Raw genomic sequence first — 20,079 nt, 5'->3', positions numbered from 1 at the left:
TCGTTCTCCGTTTCAAAAAAACATTTCCAAAATACAAGCCTTGCAGACAGACACGCCTCAGAGGACTTAAGGGTGGCTTCATGTCGGAATGATAAAGTCTCCCCGTCCGGACATGAAAATGCCACTTTGTTACACACAAAAAAAGAATCAACAACAGAGAAATGCCCACAAGCATTTGAAAAGCCGCACCACGTCGCACTTGAAATAGCTCTTACATTAGTGGTAGACACAGGAATCGCCTTTTTATTTACGCTCTTACCAACGCGATGGAAAGCAAAACAAAGCAAAGCAGAGCAAAACAAAACGAACAAACGAAAACCCTCACGTCCCGCACTTGCATATAACGCTGTTACGTGCCCAAGCGGTATTGTACGTCATCCTAGCACTGCACCCCGGGTCGTACGGTATATGGGAACGAGCACACGCCACGAATCGTCTCGAATCACTCCCTACAGCTGTAAGGCGCCTTGAAGCGTGCACCCCCAACATTCTTCTTTGCGCATCTGTGAAAGGTAAACTCTTGAGCAAACTCTGAACCAGCTCTAAGGAAACTAATCCGATTAGACGTTACTTTGACTCATCCTTTAAGGGACCCTTGTTAATTGGAGAAATCAATGATTTCGAATGAATTCTGTATGCGTTAAAAGACAGCTATACACAGAAAACATGCAGGACACTGCTCATGATGTTTCCCGAGCCGAAACACAGTGCATTTTTCCAAGCCATTTGACAAAGCCCGCCCACTGAAAACTGCAGCAGATCGTGTAAAGGCGTTCAACTTTGTAACTACTGCACGCACAGGAAGCAGAATAAATTCCTCTTTTCAAACTGTCAAAGGTTTGCTACAGGACATCGCACAATCTCTTTTGAACGGGGACAAACGATTTCTTATGGGGCGCAGTAAGTACAGACGTTTATAAAGCTCCACTCATGCCGACGATGCAGCATGAAGAAGCGCAACCTAACGTTTGACAGACAAAAGCCGGGCGCCGCTACGAGCAATATGAAATCAAACTGACAGCACACGGCGTTTCGCGCTGACTCAAAAGTGATCTCGACAGACGATGTTCTCTGCATAACGCTGAAAGAGCTAAAGAGCGTTTCTGTTGAGACGTAACCCATTGGGCAAAAGACGTATAATATACGTCTATTAAACGCATATCTTAGACGTCTAAATGTGGTCTACAATTCGTCTAGAATGAAATTCTAATATACGTCTAAAGTTAAACGTCAATTATACGTCTATATTTAGACGTTCATTATACATAAATGGTTGGAGTTCTATTATACGGATAAATTTAGAGGACTATTATACATATATGGTTGGAGTTCCGGATAACTTTAGAGGTCTATTATACGTATATGGTTAGAGGTCTATTATACGGATAACATTAGAGGTCTATTATACGTATATGGGTAGAGGTCTATTATACATCAAAGATAGATTTTATAGGTGTAGAAACAAGTAAAACAAGCCAATGATTAGGTTTAGAAATGTATTCTGAAAATACACATTCACACCTGAAACATATGTATTTCAAATTATACATTGTATACAATCAATCAACAATCAACATATGGGCAATAATCATAAAAACACAACTAGTCTTAAACTTCAGCTACAAATTCTGGTAACATGGCAATATACAGTATAGTAATGACAAACACAAAACTAATTACATTAACACACTAACTCAAAACCACATTTTGATTCAAATATACATTTTAAAATGTACAACTTCTATATTTCCAAGAAAAAAATATTACATAAAATATAAAATATTACAATGGAAGTTAAGACGATTTTTGTCCACTATTTGCAAACCCTGTCTAATTGTCCTAACAGTTAGAACCAAAAACCTATTATTTTCAGAGTCCAGATCTCCTGGCCCCCTGCCTTGCATATGCATTCTTCAAGTAACACATTGCGTGCTCCTTTATTTCTTTTTCTGTTGATGTAGGGTGGGACTTCAGCACCGCAGCTAGGAGAAAATTATATAATATTACTTCCCAAATAAATGATGATTAATATCTTCTTTAGTATAATCTAAAAAATGAACGGTTTACTAAGCTCAAAGCTGAAATAAATGTATAAAATTTGGCTTGCATCATAGCAGTTGAGCAATAAAGTCTGTCCTAATTAAAGAGTACCCAAAGTTTGAAAGTACAACATAGAATAAGAATAAGAGAAACGGCAAAACGATTTTGTGTCATCTTCCCCATTCACACTATTTTATGTGCCATTTTTTTGCTTATTCACATACTATTTTAATCAAAATAATATTAAGAAAGATCTGTATGTATTCAGATAGTATTATTATTGTTCATACTTACTCGTCAAAAGAGGATTGCTGAGATATTTTCGGATATACTTTTACGTTTGAAAAACGTGTCCAAAATGGTGACCAACGAATACTAGCAATGCATTGTGGTATATAACCGGAAAATATGCTGGGTTCGATATTTTCTCAACGTATGCGTTTATTAATGTTGTCGATATTATGGTTGAAATTTAACATTGATAATACATCGCTGCTATGAGCTGATGTGCAATTTTAACGCATGCAATAAGTAAGGATCGGTCACTGTTGTATGGTATTATATATAATGACATTATGGAATAGGATGGGGACAGGCCTGGCATCACGGGGGGAGGGGGGAATGTCGCCCCTTTAGTTTTGGGCAAAAAGTTTTACCTAACTTAATTTGCACCCTAAAAAAATAGTTGTACTTTGTCAATGGTCAGACAACACTAAATGACACGAACAGTCACTCAGTCTGTTTGATAGGCAGGAGGGCTATCCGTCCAGGAACTGCACATATTATTGAGTGTCAACATTACGATCCTGTTTGCTCAGGTGGACCGATTCCTTGCAGTAGTTTATCATTATACTTAAAATCGTTTTATAACTAGGACTAGTTATAGCAGTCTGTGCTTTCTGTTGGTTTTACAACATTTTTTTCTTAACGATTCAGAACGTCCATGTAGCTGCAAAAATGAACGCTTATGGTACTTTTCGCTCCAGGCAATACAAACCTTGAGAGTGACGAAAAATGTGAAACTAAACTTCATCGCAAATACCAGATTGCTAGTCGTTATCTTCTATCATGAAGCACTAATCAATGGCATAGCTGCGAGATTTCATTTGGGTAGCTGCACCGTACAGCTCCGTTTCAACTGAAATATCACTCCCCCCTCAGAATTTCAGACGCCCCCCTACAGATTTTTCCTCGGGCACCGCGCACTGATGGGGGACTTTTGTCAAGAAAATAAAAATAGAAACTCTATAGGCACTCAAACATTTTACTGTTTTTTTTCAGGCAGGTGGCAAGACCCCCTCAGCAAAACCCTTGTATGCCAAGCTGTGGGCATTGATTGTGTGCCGCAACTAGGAGTATACGGCACTCTGCACAGTGTACGAAGTAAATTATTTTCGCAGTAATTAATTTATTATATTTACTATATTTATTATACACGTGTAAATTAATTGCTGCGAAAATAATTTACTTCGTACACTGTGCAGAGTGCCGTATACTCCTAGTTGCGGCACACACGATACATACAGTAAAAAGCCTCAGGCACTGTGTTAGATGTGTTTTCGACGTTATATATGCGTTTGTTAATGTCGTCAATTTTACGGTTGCAATTCGACGTTGATTATACTTCGAGGCGACGTATATATACGTATAGCCGTAATTTCACCGTAAATATACGTATATTCGACGAATCAATGCCCACTGGGAACAAGCTCGCTTCTTTCTACCATGATGTCACCATGACCAAATCTGTCTTTAAACACCTTGCTCAGTCTCTAACGAGACTGTCAAAAATTGCTTTTGCCGATTGTATTGCAAACCGGCGGAAGCGGGGTATTGGGAAAAGTTTTCAACTAGCAATAATCCCGCCTCGGCTAAACCTCACAGGCTACGATACTGCCACTGCGCAAAGCTGACGGTTGCCAGGCAACCGCGGGGATCCTATGGAAATCGTTATCAATCGTCTCATGGCATGTCGTTGCTGTAACGCTTCATATTTGTCGTCTTCTTCTAGCTTGAGGTTTTGAAGAATTTCATGACAGACAAGGGCTCCGTTGGGAACAAAGAAACCCGTTGATTCTTTTCAGCAGCAGAAATACAACCCTTTAAATACAAGATGACAGAACAATGACGAAGGGCATGCCGGGAGGAACTCATGCACTACAGAGGAAAGGGGGCGGGCACGTACAGTTCACATTCAAGCCACAAGTACTCTTCTCGGATGTTGCACAAACAAATCCTAACGTCTTGAAAGCATTGCGGCATGTTTGTGTCCCACTTCCCGTGGCTGCAGGATGACTGACATGAACGGACAAACACAATCTGTGGCGTTTAGCGTGACATAGTCTTGCAGGCATCGTGCTGTCTCACTGCAATACTATACCGCTGGAGGAAACAGTCCATCTGGCCATGAAACTCATTTGAACGTCTAGCTACAGCAACTAACAATATCATGATTTATTCAGGATGTGTGGAATCAGCACGTCCCGGAGACAGCTTCCGAAATCGTGAGCATTCTCTGGTGGTAGGGGCGTTCAAGATGGCGCTCAGGTGGGAGGTAAAGTTTAGTGGTTGAGGATTTTTTTTGAGTTTTTCATGACCTGAATGTTAATTTTTGCTTTTTTTGACTACAGAAAAATAAGGACTTAACACTACTTGTTTAAACTTCAGTTATAATTGAAAGAAAAAAAAACGTTTTTTTTTAGGTTTAAGAATTTCGATATGAGTAACACTGGGAAAAGAAAAGAGAGTGCTGGGTCTTCGAAGGAGAAGTCTAAGAAACCTCAATCGTATATGTATAGCACTACAAGAAAATTGATGGCAACTAAAGGGAAAAGTGAAGCAGCTGGAGGGGACGTGGAAAGAGTGCTGGAGATGCGCTCGTACGCGAGCGTTCGCAGCCCAAGTGAGACTCAGCTGCCAGAGGAAGAGCCGGAGTCCCTGCCCAGCACACCTGTGAAAACCCCGGCAGCCAAGAGAGGAAGGGGCGACCTGACGCTGGAGGAGCTCCAGACCAACATCTTCAACATGATGGCACAGAGCATGGGTGAGCTGAAGGAAATGATTTGATCTAATACAGTCGCAATCGAAAGTCTTAAAAAGTCCATGGACTGTGTGTTTAAAGAGGTTGAAGACTTAAAGAGTGAAGTAAAAGTTCTTAAACAAGTAAATACCAAACAAGAAAAGCATATTAAAGAACTTGAATTGAAAGTGAACGATGTAGATAGATACCGTCGATGATGGAATTTAAAATTATTTGGAGTTAAAGAGGAACGTGATAAGGACCTTGTTGCAACAGTGAAGGGTATCTGTAAAAGGAACCTGCCGGACCAGGAGGACGTAGTATCGGCCATTGACTTTGTTCACAGGCTCGGGAGAGCGAACATGTCTGGGCAAGTGCGCCCCAGATCGATTATAATACAGTTCACCAAGAGGACGGCGAGGGACATGCTGTGGCGAGTGGCGAGGGAGAATGAGTATTTGAATGGGAACAAACTGAGGTTTGCAGAGGACCTGTCTGCCGCGGACAGGAGTACCAGGAACCAGCTGTGGCCCCAGGTTGAAGCTGCCAGAAGAGAGGGGAGGAGAGCCTACTTTGTGGGAGCGAGGGCCTTTGTGGATGGGAAGGAGATTTGCTCCCAGTGACTGCTCAGTTAATGATTATGTTTGGTTATATTTGTTATACCAGTATATACTAGTGTTTCTTTAGTGTTAGTTTGGAATGGTGTAGTTAAGTGTTAAGGACTGTTATAGTTCTGGTTGTTGTAACAGAAGAAATAAGGTTCTTGATCCCGAGATGAAGTAAAACAGATGAGTTTATTGCATGCAAGGAACAATAAAGCCAAAGTCTTGTTTCCCGCAAGAAACAACAAAACCGAAGTATTGTTCCACGTACTGTTACAAACTTTTGGGTTATATAGTGTTTTCTTCTCCGTTTCTGACGTCACTCGGTCTGATGGTAAAGAGGGGGGTTCATGGTATTTGGCCAGTTTACGATGTTCTGGGCAAATGGTCAGTTTAACATTACACCCAGGGGGGTTCCTAGCTTGCATCTGCAATCCTTATCAGTTAACCCCCTTTCCTGCCATAAACCCCAGCTTGTGACTTAGAAGTCTAAACCCCCTACAGAAAGGATTAAATTCAAACCCCCGTCTTCACATCTTTCTTCATTCCCCCCTTATAAAATATGGCATACGTCAGTGTAGCCTATTTTTATAAATACAATGTCAGGGCAGATCTTTCCTTTCTTGGCGAACAGGTATGTATTGCCATGTCATTGTACGTTCCACGGTTATAGCAAGATGTGATACATTTTTTTGTGAATGTGATGATTACAATTATACATATAAACAATACTACTCCTACGGATAAACACTATAAAAAGGTTCCACCCCAGGCCCCAAACACAGACTTTACCCATACTGAAATTTCTGTCCCTCATTGTAAATGTGTTGGGCCAGATCTGAGATGTGCTCAGAATTTTCAGGAATATATGTGCAGCATTCAGTGCCAATTACTGCACAAGTTCCTCCTTGGGCCGCCAGTACATAATCTAAAGCTAGTCGGTTCTGCATGGCCACTGTTCTGAGGGCTACCATTTCATCATTAACAGCCTTCAGACTAGATGAGGTAGAATTTGCTAATTCTTCTAAAGTCGAGGCCATTTGAATTAACTCTCGACTCAGAAAGTTCATGCCGGCTTGTGGAAATATTATACCTAAATAATATTCCCAATCAGCCAATTTTCTTTGTGGTCTGTGGTTAGGTCCGAAGGGGCTGTGGATTTGAACACAGATATGAGGAACCACATATCCTAAATAACATGAGCCAGACCACTGGGCTGGCAACCATGGGTAGGCTCGTTTTCCACAAATGAAATATGTTCCGTTTGGCGCTCCCCATGCCTCTGAAAATAAGAAACTTATACCGAATTGTGGGGTGTGCCGATCCCATCCTGGAATTTGGAAGGTAGAGGTGGATATATTTGCAGCGATGGTAAGGTTGCAACGACTCCATCCAACCAAGTGCAGACCATTAGTGTGCTGAAAACATATGTTTCCCTCACGTTCCTTATTTAGAGTCAGGTATGGTGGTGTATGGCTTCTGTTATATTTAGGAGCGTAAGAGCCTGTGAAACTCGTGGGCTCTAAGCCTCGCTCCTGTAGATATTGTAATGTTGTGCAGGTTAAAGTCGTGTTATGGCAACCCCCATAGTTTGTCATATTAAAATTTCCTAAATTATCCCTCCAAATGATCATGCCTATGACTTCCTCGCGACGCCAAGGAATGGCTCCCATAGGAAGTCCTCCCTGTACATATTTGGGTAATGCGGCACACACCCAGCAGGCACTTTGGTTGGTTTTCTTAGCTAGGATAGGAGAGGCCTAAAAAGGAATTAATTCCATGTTCTCCTTTGTGGGAGAGATGATCATTAATTCCTGCGGAACATAGTCCTACAGCAACAATTATTGTTATAAACAGAAATGATTTCATTCTGAGTCTGTAAATGGGGATGAGGCTCGTCGGCAGTGTGGCGCGTGGATCCAGCGATCTTTTCCTTCCACTCGAACCGCAGACTCGGTTGTCAACAGGATCTGGTAGGGTCCGTCCCACCTGGGCTGGAGAACCTGTGAAGGAAATTTCCTGATCCACACCCACTCTCCTGGGATGAGGTCGTGCCCTCCTTCAGGTGGTGGTCCCCACGCCTCCAGGACCTGCTCGCGGGCTCCTTGTGTGGCCTCTGTCAGCAACTTGCAATAATACAAAGGAATGGTTGATCCATCTGAGGAAACCCCAGTCTCAGCACCTGTAAGAGAACTTGATTCAAATTATTAAAGGCGGCTTTTGCTGCGGGAACCAAGGCAATCTTGTCCTTGTACTGCACTCCCCCCTTAAGCAGATCTGTTAAGAGTTGTGCTCACCCTGTAAAAAACATTGCACCCAGGCCCTGTTAAAATTTCACAATGCTAGACACAAAAGGGCCTTATCATAACTGCTTCTATTAGACACTCTAAAGCTGAAGCAACTCAGACTTGTGGGTTTCCTCGTCAGGGGAAGCACTCAGAATACCATCAACATACTGAGTGATCACAGCCAGTTGAAGCCACGTGATACCCTGTTCTGCATAGTCATTCTTTGTAATGCATAATATTCCAACCCAATAGATCTGGAATAAAACCACCCATTAAAATCTGGTACTCGGCAAGTAAAACTTGCTGTCCCAATACTCCTGTGGCCTCCTGCCATCTTCCCATATACATTGCTCTATAGTACACTGTTGAACAGAGGAGTGAAACAAGCAGGACAGTAGTGCTCCAGTATCCCCTAACAGAGAAACCAACACTCCATTAACAGTACATTTTTATCCACTGGACTGGGACAGACTTAGGGAGGCTACAAGGGATTTACAGGATCTAATCGTTAGGTAAACAGATTTTCTCACAAGACGTTATTCTCCCCAGTCTCGATTCTAAACCTACACCGTTTCAGCATGTCTGGTTTCGAGACATTCGAATAAAACCAAATTGTTTCCATTATTGCAACTAATTGTATAAATTACAATTTATAATAATTTATAATAATACAAAAACTGTTTAACTACTTTTACGTCCACCTGCACTGTACTTATACGTTTCAGACGCTCTTATATTTTCCAATCTCCTTAAGTTGATTTTCGTCAAGTCTCTTTAGTTACGTCTCTAGCCAGTCCCGCTGGCTAAACACACTCACACCGTCATTTAGTATACCAAAACTCACAGTTACACACATACATGCCGGCACACAAATTCATAAAACACACATACACATCGAGAATATATTTTTCTCTTCGTAATACAATGTGCTGTATTCTTGTTTTACTTCTACATGAATCCTTTTAATTCCTGAAGCGCACTCCAGGTTCGCTGCATTTCTAATTTCGGGTGCGGTACTTTAGCCCACCGGTCAATATCTTACGGTTTTGGATTTGATCGTATGGGGGAAATCAGGGAAGGTAGGTGCGATTGCAGACCCCCTCGACGGGGTGCGAGACAGTGTTAGAGTGGCACTGTCATCAACGGCGCCAGCCCCTGCTACATCAAGTCCTTTCCCACTTCGAGTGAGAGTACAGATCTGCGGGCGCCCTCCCTCTAACAGGGGAGACCCTGATCCGTCTTTATCACACTCATACCAAGTGTTATCCCAATCAGACCCCCCTTCTCCATATGGCCACTGAGGGAATTGATCCCAATTATTTTCGTTTCCTGCCTGTTTGTTCCCCTGTGGGAGAGCAGGATATAACTTAGTCGCTGGCTGCAGCACATTAACCAGTGCAGCGTGACCAGGAGTTAATTCCTTCTTTAGTTTCTCATTCTCCTGTACTGCCTCTTTTAGCTTTTTTTCTATACTCTTTCGTAGCGATTAAAATATCTTTTCTTCCGGGTTTTTGTTTTCCCCGTAAACACACTTTTAAGTCACATCCCAATTTCTTTTTTTTTTTTCTCATGTATCTGCCACCACTGGTGCCGGCCGTGCACCAGGGTGGGAGCTACATGCTTGTGCTTTTGCCAATCAATACTCATATATGCTTTCTTTACAGGCGTCTTCGCCCCCAAATTCCCTCTGACAAACTCAGCTTTTTCCATATTTTTCTCCTTCTTTTCCGTCAACTTACACTTTTCCGATATTTAAACGGACCCTTCCACCACTTTCTCAAACCATCAGTTAGCGCACATGTTCGGTCTCTTTAAGATTTACTTTTGTCGTGTGTGAGGTAACAGCTCATTCAGTAGGGGGATGTTTTCACTTGGAAAAACCTGTGCATTACTGCACTCATTCAGCCAAGGGCGTCTGTTACCTCCAGATCTAAATGCCTCTCCGAGACTTTAGAGAGGACTTACACCGCACTGTTCACAGGTAAGAAACGAGACCTCGAAAACCCCCTTTCTTGATCAGTAATTCACCATCCCCAGAACGCCAGCATCGCTGCTTTTGCCCCGGGGTGGACTTACGCACTGAGCTCAATCAGGGCGATTCTCGGGTCTCAACGTCCTTTAAATCCTGCTACTTAATGCTTTGCTCTTTATTATGAGGTGTGTTTATGTTAGTGTCGTGCGTGTGTATATGTATTTCACAAACAAGGAAAACACCAAAAACATACATACATATATCTCTTCTACTCCTGTTTCCTTTAAAACAAAAAAAAAAACCACGCCACGCCAGAAACCACGCCACTCCAATCTGTGCACGATCAAGGCGTAGCTAATCTCAGGACCCCGGGCGTAATTAAAGCCCACACCAATCCTGGATTATACGTGCATTTAATGCACCACTCAGCTCCAGAACCCCGGGCGCAATTAAGGCCCACACCGATCCCGAGCCACAGAACTCCGGGTGCAATTAAGACCCAAACCAGTTCTGACCTTCAGAACTCCGGGTGCAATTAAGACCCACACCAGTCCTGAACTACGTGCATTTAATGCACCACTTGCTCTAGAACCCCGGGCGCATTTAAGGCCCACACCGATTCTGAGCCTCAGAACTCCGGGTGCAATTAAGACCCAAACCAGTTCTGACCTTCAGAACTCTGGGTGCAATTAAGACCCACACCAGTCCTGAACTTCACGGTAAGGGTCCAAAACCCGTTAAAAACTCCACGCGCAATTAAGGCATACACCAGCTTCGAACGCCTGTACACAATACCGCGGAACCCCTGCCAGACCAAATTCTGGGCTTACAGCAACCAACCCATTACATACACCGGTGCCTTCCCCGGGCCAGAGGAATTCAGAAACTCACGTTTACTCCGTCATCTCGGGCGATTCTCGCAGGGAGCAGAGATTTCCCAATCGGTCAGAGAGAGTCGGGACTTTTAAATAAAAGAGGAGTCCTTACCTCTTAGTTATGTGCGCGCTGACCGTCTCTCCTGCCGATGGGAAGTTCTGCGCCTTCTGGAGCATCCGCCGACTACGCCAAATTTGTTGTAACAGAAGAAATAAGGTTCTTGATCCCGAGATGAAGTAAAACAGATGAGTTTATTGCATGCAAGGAACAATAAAGCCGAAGTCTTGTTTCCCGCAAGAAACAACAAAACCGAAGTATTGTTCCACGTACTGTTACAAACTTTTGGGTTATATAGTGTTTTCTTCTCCGTTTCTGACGTCACTCGGTCTGATGGTAAAGAGGGGGGTTCATGGTATTTGGCCAGTTTACGATGTTCTGGGCAAATGGTCAGTTTAACATTACACCCAGGGGGGTTCCTAGCTTGCATCTGCAATCCTTATCAGTTAACCCCCTTTCCTGCCATAAACCCCAGCTTGTGACTTAGAAGTCTAAACCCCCTACAGAAAGGATTAAATTCAAACCCCCGTCTTCACATCTTTCTTCATGGTTCTTTGAAAAACTCAATAGTTTAGACAGTCTTAGAGTTAGTTATTTGCTTTTCATGAATGCCAGAGGTACTCGAAATGTTGTTAAAAGAAAAACTGTGTGCTGAGTTTTATTTTTTACAGGAAACGCATGCATGTTGAAACTAAAGTTTATAAATAATTGAGAAATATTAAAGCAAGGAAAATATGATACGTGTAAAATATACAATTTGATCACATAATTACTTAATTACCTCTGGTAGTTAAATGCTTTTTTCTGCTGCGTTTTTTTTCTCTTGTACATGACTCTGATCCTCTTGTTGTATTTGTATTTGTAAATTCTATGTTTAATAAAAAAAAATTAAAAAAAGCATTCTCTGGTGGTGTCCTGCAGGCTTCCTGTGGGTGTGCGTTGGTGGTATAGTGGTGAGCATAGCTGCCTTCCAAGCAGTTGACCCGGGTTCGATTCCCGGCCAATGCAGTGGCGAATGTTTTCAAATGCTGTCATGAGCCTTGGATTGTGACTAGCAAAGCAAAGCCTTTTGAAAGAGCTAAAGCACTGAAAAACGGAATTGAGGGAGAATCTTACAGGGGATTCTGAGCGGTGTCTGCATACACGCAGTCCGATACGGGTGCTGAAAGCTTGAGCTACTCTCAATGTCGTGCTGGCTTTCCCCGGAGTAAATCTGTTACATTGAAAGAATGCTTCTCGCAGGTTCAAAAAGGGACCCTTGTTAATTGGAGAAATCAATGATTTCGAATGAATTCTGTATGCGTTAAAAGACAGCTATACACAGAAAACATGCAGGACACTGCTCATGATGTTTCCCGAGCCGAAACACAGTGCGTTTTTTCAAGCCATCTGACAAAGCCCGCCCACTGAAAACTGCAGCAGATCGTGTAAAGACGTTCAACTTTGTAACTACTGCACGCACAGGAAGCAGAATAAATTCCTCTTTTCAAACTGTCAAAGGTTTGCTTTACGAACGCCGCAGGACATCGCACAATCTCTTTTGAACAGGGACAAACGATTTCTTATGGGGCGCAGTAAGTACTGTTACTGTCACTGCTCGATACCGACGTTGGCCTACTATACCATGTTCAGCCACTGCTAGAAAATGTACGGCTCTAGCACCGGAGCAAACAACAGGAGGGCCGATGTCGAACAGGCACACGTGTCAGACATGGAGAGCGATGAGAATGGGATTCGAACCCATGCCTGCAGAGCACAATGGATTAGCAGTCCATCACCTTAACCACTCAGCCACCTTGTCGACGAAACTGGGCTGTCCGGACATGGGTTGGCGCGCTCCAGATGATCTTTTTCTTTTTTTCCCCACATACTCGAGGGTCATTTTCCTGTTCCACATGTGATTTCAACATTTTCCTTGGGAGATGTCAAGCCAGCAAGCCACTGCTGTGGTTCAGTGGCCAGTGTGGAGTTCAGTGGCCCTGTTTACACAGAAAGCACATTGAGCTCCTTGGACATGAAAAGTTCCAGATAAAAGCCATTTGTCATCCTTTCTCTTGGTGTCGATGTTGCTATTGTATGTAAAGGTGGCAACTTGCTCAGCGAGCAGGCGGAGCACACACCGAATGCAGATGTGTCTGAGTGGTGTGTCCAAGTGGCTGCAAAAGGACAACACTCCTGGGGCCCCGTGGCTTAGTTGGTTAAAGCGCCTGTCTAGTAAACAGGAGATCCCCGCCTACGGCTAGACTTAATTAAATGCAAGTATTCATTTCCTGTCTTTAACGCGACTTGTTTTTCTTAAAATGGATGCAACTTGCAAAACATGAAACACAAGCCTTGCTAATCAGCGCTAGCAGCTGGCAAAAAAAAGGAGTCAGCTATTTTTTTTTCTTTAACCTTAACCCTGCTAACGGAGAAGAGTTAAACGACCGAGTCTATGCAGCTTAAACGGTGCGCAAGTCGGGTTCTTAGCTGAAAGGGTGGTAAATCACGCTCACCCCAGTCCTTAATCTTTTAAAGAGGATACAAAATTGAACCTAGTCGCCACATCACATACATCCTGTTAAATGATAAAAAGGTAACATCTATCCTCGCTCCAGAGTAAATCTCACGTTGAGGGCATCTTTTTTTTCACTTTACCGTGAGTCGGGCTCGGCTGCACAGAGGAGAGAGCAGAGCAATGAGGTCACAGGGACAGGGGAGTCACACGCTGGCGGTTTGAATACGCGGAAGATCACTGAGGGATCCACAGTATGTGGACCCTCCGTTCGCCATCAGTCCACACTCCGGACTCTGAATCCTGCCATCCGATTTAAGATCTCGGCGGAACCTGTGGCGCAGTTCCTTCTTAAAACGTAATCTGGTGAGCATTTCTAGAATCGCACTTGTATAGATGCAGCCTTTAATGTGTTGCTAGGTTAAAATTGATGACTTCTTGTATTTCAGTAGGCAACTGCCCTCTTGATTTTGGATTTAATTTCTTTATTACAGGGGCGCTTTTATGAAGACAGAGTCATGTTCAGGTACTTTGCTTGATGGAGGAAGCTCATTTCGGACTCTGTGATCTGCTCACCTGGAAAGGTCTGCTGTACTACTACAAGAGAGAAGTAGGGTCTGGAAGAAGGGACAATTTTATGATGCTTTGGAAGATAGTTTTTTTTTTCTTATACTGAAAATGAAAAGTAGTTGTTTCTATATGGACTCAGTCTTTGGAATTTGTATATTTATACATTTCAGTGAACCCTCAGCCATTCCTTCTGTATTGTAATTCAATTTCTCTTTTAAAATTCCTTCCCCACTTCTTGGACCTGCAGTTGCTGAACTCCACAATGGCTTCTATTGGAAAGTCTGTGACTGAGACCATTATTTATTTAGGAGCAATGAGCAATTCTTATATAAATGCAATAAAATCATTATGCTCAAACTATGAGAGAGAATTTTAAGGATAATTTAAGAAATCAGTCTTAGCTTGTTTCTATACACAGATGGTATTATTTATTTTCAAAGGAAACCCGCGAGGATTCCCCTGGTGTGCAAGATGTGCCTGAATACTTTTGATCAGCTTCCTGCTCACTTCAAGAGGGCGTGTATGAAGCACGCCACGGCAGAAGAGATCAGGTGGCCTCTCAACAGGCGAGGGAGGACATGATGAATCACCTGAAGAACGGGGTCATCATGGATTACCACAGAATAGAGATCAAAGGACACTTTGTGGGCTTGAAATACAAAGAAAATCATGTTCTATGGGACAAGATAAATACAAAACTTAAGCTTTTATTTTAATTAGATTTATTTATAAAGCATAAGCAATCATTTATTACATTAATATATGTGAAAATAACATTTTAGCATCATACGTTTAGTATATTTAGTCCCTAATGCTGAAAGAAATGATCATAGAACATGACATCTAACCTTACCTGCTGTGTTTTTAATCCCTATTGCTCAATGCACGGTGAAAGCATTGCATACATATGTCTGACAATGAGGAATGGGCCCCTGAGACAGTCATTTGCCTGTTTCACAAATGATCGTATTTTACTAGAGATTCTGTTTGGGATTCAGATGTGCATTCGGACAGCAATCCCTTTCAAGAAATGATACGTTCTGGATGAGGTCAAAGGTGCTGGAACACTGTATCTAGGATGTGTTTGCAGAGACTGTGTGTCTCCTGCTTCAACGCAGTGAGAAATAGATGTGCTCCTGTAATTCATTGGTACATGCCCAGGGCAGTAAGCAGTCTGAGGATTTATTTCCTGACGGCATAGAGCAGTGAAGCAGTGAAGTAGTGCAACACACTGGATCATTATATTATTAGAATCTATTCTACTTAAATTATTACATTATACACAATTTGAGTTCATTTTAAAAAGTAAAAGGTAATGAAAGGAATGCATTTTCGTAAGAAAGATAATACCGATATGCATGTGATAATCTTCCTTATATCATGTAGTGCGTCATTTGGACACTTTGTGGGATTGAAATACAAAGAAAATCATGTTCTATGGTACAAGATAAATACAAAACTTAAGCTTTTATTTTAATTAGATTTGTTTATAAAGCATAAGCAATCATTTATTATATTAATATATGTGTGTAGCGGCGAGGCTTATTAATAAGGCAGAATTAAGTGTTCTGAGCCTTCCCAAATGAGGCCCCATTTCTCTGTTCATCTCTGTGGTGCAGCCACAGAGAGACTATTCATGCAGGGTGATTTAAGGTCCTAGGACAGCTCCCAAAGGGGGATGCACTTAGCTAAGCCTGGCTATCATGATCAATGGTCATCCATTGGCGCCTATCTGTCTAGGGAGTGCCAGTTGGACATCTGGACTGCATTACTAAGTGTCAGGACTAAGTGACTCATATCTCACCTTGATCAATCAATCAGGGACTGGTAGGGCCGAGTAACCCACGTGGGACTCTGATGCCCATGGAACTTTCAGCCAATCAATGAGCTGAAGTTCCTCCAGGTAAAAACAGGCAACACAGAGAGCCTGTGAGATTCAGTAAGATTCAGAAGGGAGGATTCAGAGGATTCTGTGGACAATTCTAAAGGGAATTCAAAGGAGAATTCCAGGGCAGGGCGGCCCAGGAGCAGAAGGCTCCCAAGGGCAGGACATTCTCGCAGCGCGCCTCCTGACCATCCTGAGATTCAGCCCGGACAACCACGGAACGGCCAGTGTGTCCGAGTGCCAGAACTTTCCTTTGTTCTAAGAGTCTAGAGCGGAGGTTGCCAGAGAATAACCAGAGGATCCACCCGAGGTTAGCACCAGCAGCAGGCCTCGTGAACAGGTCGGAACTGTGGACAGCTGAATCACTATTCAGAACTAGCTCTTCATCAGAAACGAACCGGTCCTCTTCCTGACTTGCTGGGACCCACAGTCATCTTTTCTCCTGTGCACAAACTTTGCTAGTTAAAGCCCACAGTGAGCATCAGCAGCGCAGCGTCGCAAGCCGCACAGCACAGCCTGGCACGGAGCCAGAGAGCGCGGATTGGACAGCAACAGCCTGCAACTGTTTCTTTGTGCCCGCAGGAAGATCTGAATCCCCAAAGATTGGATGAGTATTCAACTTCAATGCATTACAGCTCGAGAATTCAATTGTTATCCCAACCAGTTGATATCAATTTAATTCCTAAGAGTTATGTACTTGTTTGAGTATCTAATGTAGAAGTTATAACCAAGTTCATTAACGAAACGGTCTTAATGAATGATATACTGAACGTATGTCCTCTTGATATGTGTAACACTTCGTAACTGACTGAATATATATCTTTTGTATTCTGATAACCCTCTCGATAAGATCTGTTAGGTTTACATGCATATTTTATGTATTAATAAATGTATCCTCGTGTATTAGTACCTGTGTGTGCGCGTTGTTTGAGTTATGTCACATGGTTGGATTCTAAAGCCATCAAAAGAATCAACTTTGTGATTTACTGCTACAATTAATAATTGTCTCAGTAAATGCCCAAACCCTACAGAACTGGTGCCTTCAGAGAGCCACTACATTTAATTTTGCTATGGCAACATTACATATTTGGCGTCCCTGAGCCGGTTTTCTTACATGTGAAAATAACATTTTAGCATCATATTATTACATACAGGTCTCTAGCTTCAACACAGTGATATATATATATACTCAGTGATTTATTGGTACATGCCCAGGTCAATAATCAGAATGAGGATTTATTTCCAGACGGGCTACAGGTAGTGTTGTGAAATACTTCAACACACTGGATCGCAGATTTAGACCCCCTGCACTCTTACTCCTTAAAAACCAAAGAAATGAAGATATGTAGCAATCACATTGCAACAGGGCTGACAGTGACTTAATGCTTATACTAGTGGACTTCTGGTACCTTTAGGGTACGGTGTTCCCTGAAGGGCTCTCAAACCCCGCATTTCAGATGCCTAGCTGTTTCGCTGATGTGTTGCACCTCAGAATCACTTTTAAACCTTACCTCTGGTATCTTTAATCCCTATTGCTCAACGCATGGTGAAAGTATTGCATAAATGTGTCTGAAAATGAGCAATGGGCACCTGAGAGACTCATTTGCCTGTTTCACAAATGATCATATTTGACTAGAGATTCTGTTTGGGATTCAGTTGTGCATTCTGACAGCAATCGCTTTCAAAAAACGATACATTCTGGATGAGGTCAAGGTGCAGGAACACTGTATTTAGGATGTGTTTGCACTTATTCTGTCTCTAGCTTCAACACAGCGATATATGTATATGCTCACTGATTTTTCGGTACATGCCCAGGGCTATAATCATTATGAGGATTTATTTCCTGATGTGCTAGGGGTAGTGTTGTGAAATACTTCAACACACTGGATCGCAGGTTTAAACCGCCTGCACTCTTACTCCTTAAAAACCAACAAATGCAGATATGTAGCAATCATATTGTAGCTGACACTCATTTGCCTGTTTCACAAATGATCATATTTTACTAGAGATTCTGTTTGGGATCCGGATGTGCATTCTGACAGCATCTCCTTATCGCGGCTTTGCCCTTCTTGCCTCTTTGGACAATATCTCCATCTTGTGGTCGTTATTGGTAATGTCTAGACAACATCTCCATCTTGTGGTCGTTGTTGGTAATGTCTTCTTATGCCCTTATTTATTTTAATTCTCTATTAGTTGATTCTAGAATCTCTACAATGGAGATGAAAACATCAGTTTTATAGCAGACAATATGACATTATTTATAGTCCAATTAGAAACGTATTACCCTGTTTTTAACATAATAACAAATTAAAATTGATTAAAACTAAGTTTGGAACACCAGGGAACATAACAAATGATTTTTAGGAAAACCATGAGGTTCTCTGTGTCCAATGCCTGCAAGGGGAGAAAGCTAGAATCCTTTGATTTTTTCAAAATTTGAAAATAAACATCATATAACAACAGCTTTCATTCCTAGGAGTGAAAAATAACCATTTTTGAAGACATAGTAGTTTCTAAAACACTACAATAAAGTTAAAAACATCAGTTTTATATTACATTATTTTTAGTGAAATTAGTCATTTATTGCACTATTTTTAATAAAATCTCTAATTAAAAGTGATTAAAATTAAGTTTGGAACAACAAGGAACACAAAAAAAAAAGATTTTTAGGAAAACCACGAGGTCCTCTGTGCCCGATGCCTGCAAGGGGAGAAAGCTAGAATCCTAAAAAAAGGTAATCAATTCGGATTAGTTTCCTTAGAGCTGGTTCAGAGTTTGCTCAAGAGTTTACCTTTCACAGATGCGCAAAGAAGAATGTTGGGGGTGCACGCTTCAAGGCGCCTTACAGCTGTAGGGAGTGATTTGAGACGATTCGTGGCGTGTGCTCATTCCCATATACCGTACGCCCCGGGGTGCAGTGCTAGGATGACGTACAATACCGCTTGGGCACGTAACGGCGTTATATGCAAGTGCGGGACGTGAGGGTTTTGCGTTTGTTCGTTTTGTTTTGCTCTGCTTTGCTTTGTTTTGCTTTCCATCGCGTTGGTAAGAGCATAAATAAAAAGGCGATTCCTGTGTCGACCACTAATGTAAGAGCTATTTCAAGTGCGCCGTGGTGCGGCTTTTCAAATGCTTAACAGGATGATTTTGCATGCACGCGTGCTTTCATGCAGTCGTGTGTGCAACCATGTCTGCTTACGTGCAAACGGGCGTGGTTTCATGTATGCAAAAAACTTTCCTGGGCTCTTCTGAAGCACATAAAATTATTTGGAGATATACATTTGTCTTATTTTCCTCTTAGGCTCTAGAATTGATAACTTTTTTTTCATTTTTGGCATTTTTCATCATTTTCCAGAAAGTGGTTGCAAGCCCGATATCATGCGAAGAAACTTCAGGATTCCGGGATCAGTCAATGGATTTTCTTCAAAGTTGGATTTTTGCACTCTGTGGACCAAGAGATGTTGTTCTATAATGTTTTTTTTTTTCAAATTTAAAAATATCATTTTTTCATGGAGATTTGAATGGGATGGATTCACCCTCCTTTAGCCAGGACAGAGCTCCAGGAGCCTGGGTAGGATTCTAGCTTTCTCCCCTTGCAGGCACCTGGCACAGAAGACATCATTTTTTTCCTTAAAATCTTTTTTTTTTTGTGTTCCTTGTTGCTCCAAACTTAATTCTATTCACTTTTAATTAGAGATTATATTAAAAATAGTGCAATAAATGATTAATTTCACTAAAAATACTAAAAGTAATATAAAACGGATGTTTTTAACTTTATTGTAGTGTTTTAGAAACTAATGTCTTCAAAAATGGTTATTTTTCACTCCTAGGAATGAAAGCTGTTGTTATATGATGATTATTTTCAAATTTTGAAAAAGCAAAGGATTCTAGCTTTCTCCCCTTGCAGGCATCGGACACAGAGAACCTCATGGTTTTCCTAAAAATCATTTTTTATGTTCCCTGGTGTTCCAAACTTAGTTTTAATCAATTTTAATTTGTTATGTTACAAACAGGGTAATAAAGTCTTAATTGGACTATAACTAATGTCATATTGTCTGCTACACAACTGATATTTTCAGCTCTATTGTAGAGATTCTAGAATCAACTAATAAAGAATTGAAATAAAAAAAGGGCATAAGAAGACATTACCAACAACGACCACAAGATGGAGATATTGTCTAGACATTACCAACAACGACCACAAGATGGAGATATTTTCCAAAGAGGCAAGAGGGGCAAAGCTGCGATAAGGTAAAATCATTTTTTGAAAGAGATT

General features: G+C 41.8%; 2 non-coding genes across 2 annotated transcripts; one reads left to right on the top strand and one right to left on the bottom strand.

The window, feature by feature from the left end:
* Positions 1-3,809: 3,809 nt before the first annotated feature.
* Positions 3,810-3,951, bottom strand: LOC148632890 (U4 spliceosomal RNA). Its single transcript, XR_015934179.1, has one exon. It is a non-coding gene; the product is annotated as a U4 spliceosomal RNA (small nuclear RNA).
* Positions 3,952-11,790: 7,839 nt separating this feature from the next.
* trnag-ucc (transfer RNA glycine (anticodon UCC)) lies at positions 11,791-11,862 on the top strand. Its single transcript has one exon. It is a non-coding gene; the product is annotated as a tRNA-Gly (tRNA).
* Positions 11,863-20,079: the final 8,217 nt, after the last annotated feature.

This window comes from Lepisosteus platostomus, unplaced genomic scaffold (genome assembly GCF_059453375.1).
Source record: "Lepisosteus platostomus isolate fLepPlt1 unplaced genomic scaffold, fLepPlt1.hap1 Scaffold_59_H1, whole genome shotgun sequence".
In the NCBI taxonomy this organism is placed as follows: Eukaryota; Metazoa; Chordata; class Actinopteri; order Semionotiformes; family Lepisosteidae; genus Lepisosteus; species Lepisosteus platostomus.
Note: the sequence above shows the minus strand (reverse complement) of the source record. Positions and strands in the feature narration are given on the sequence as shown.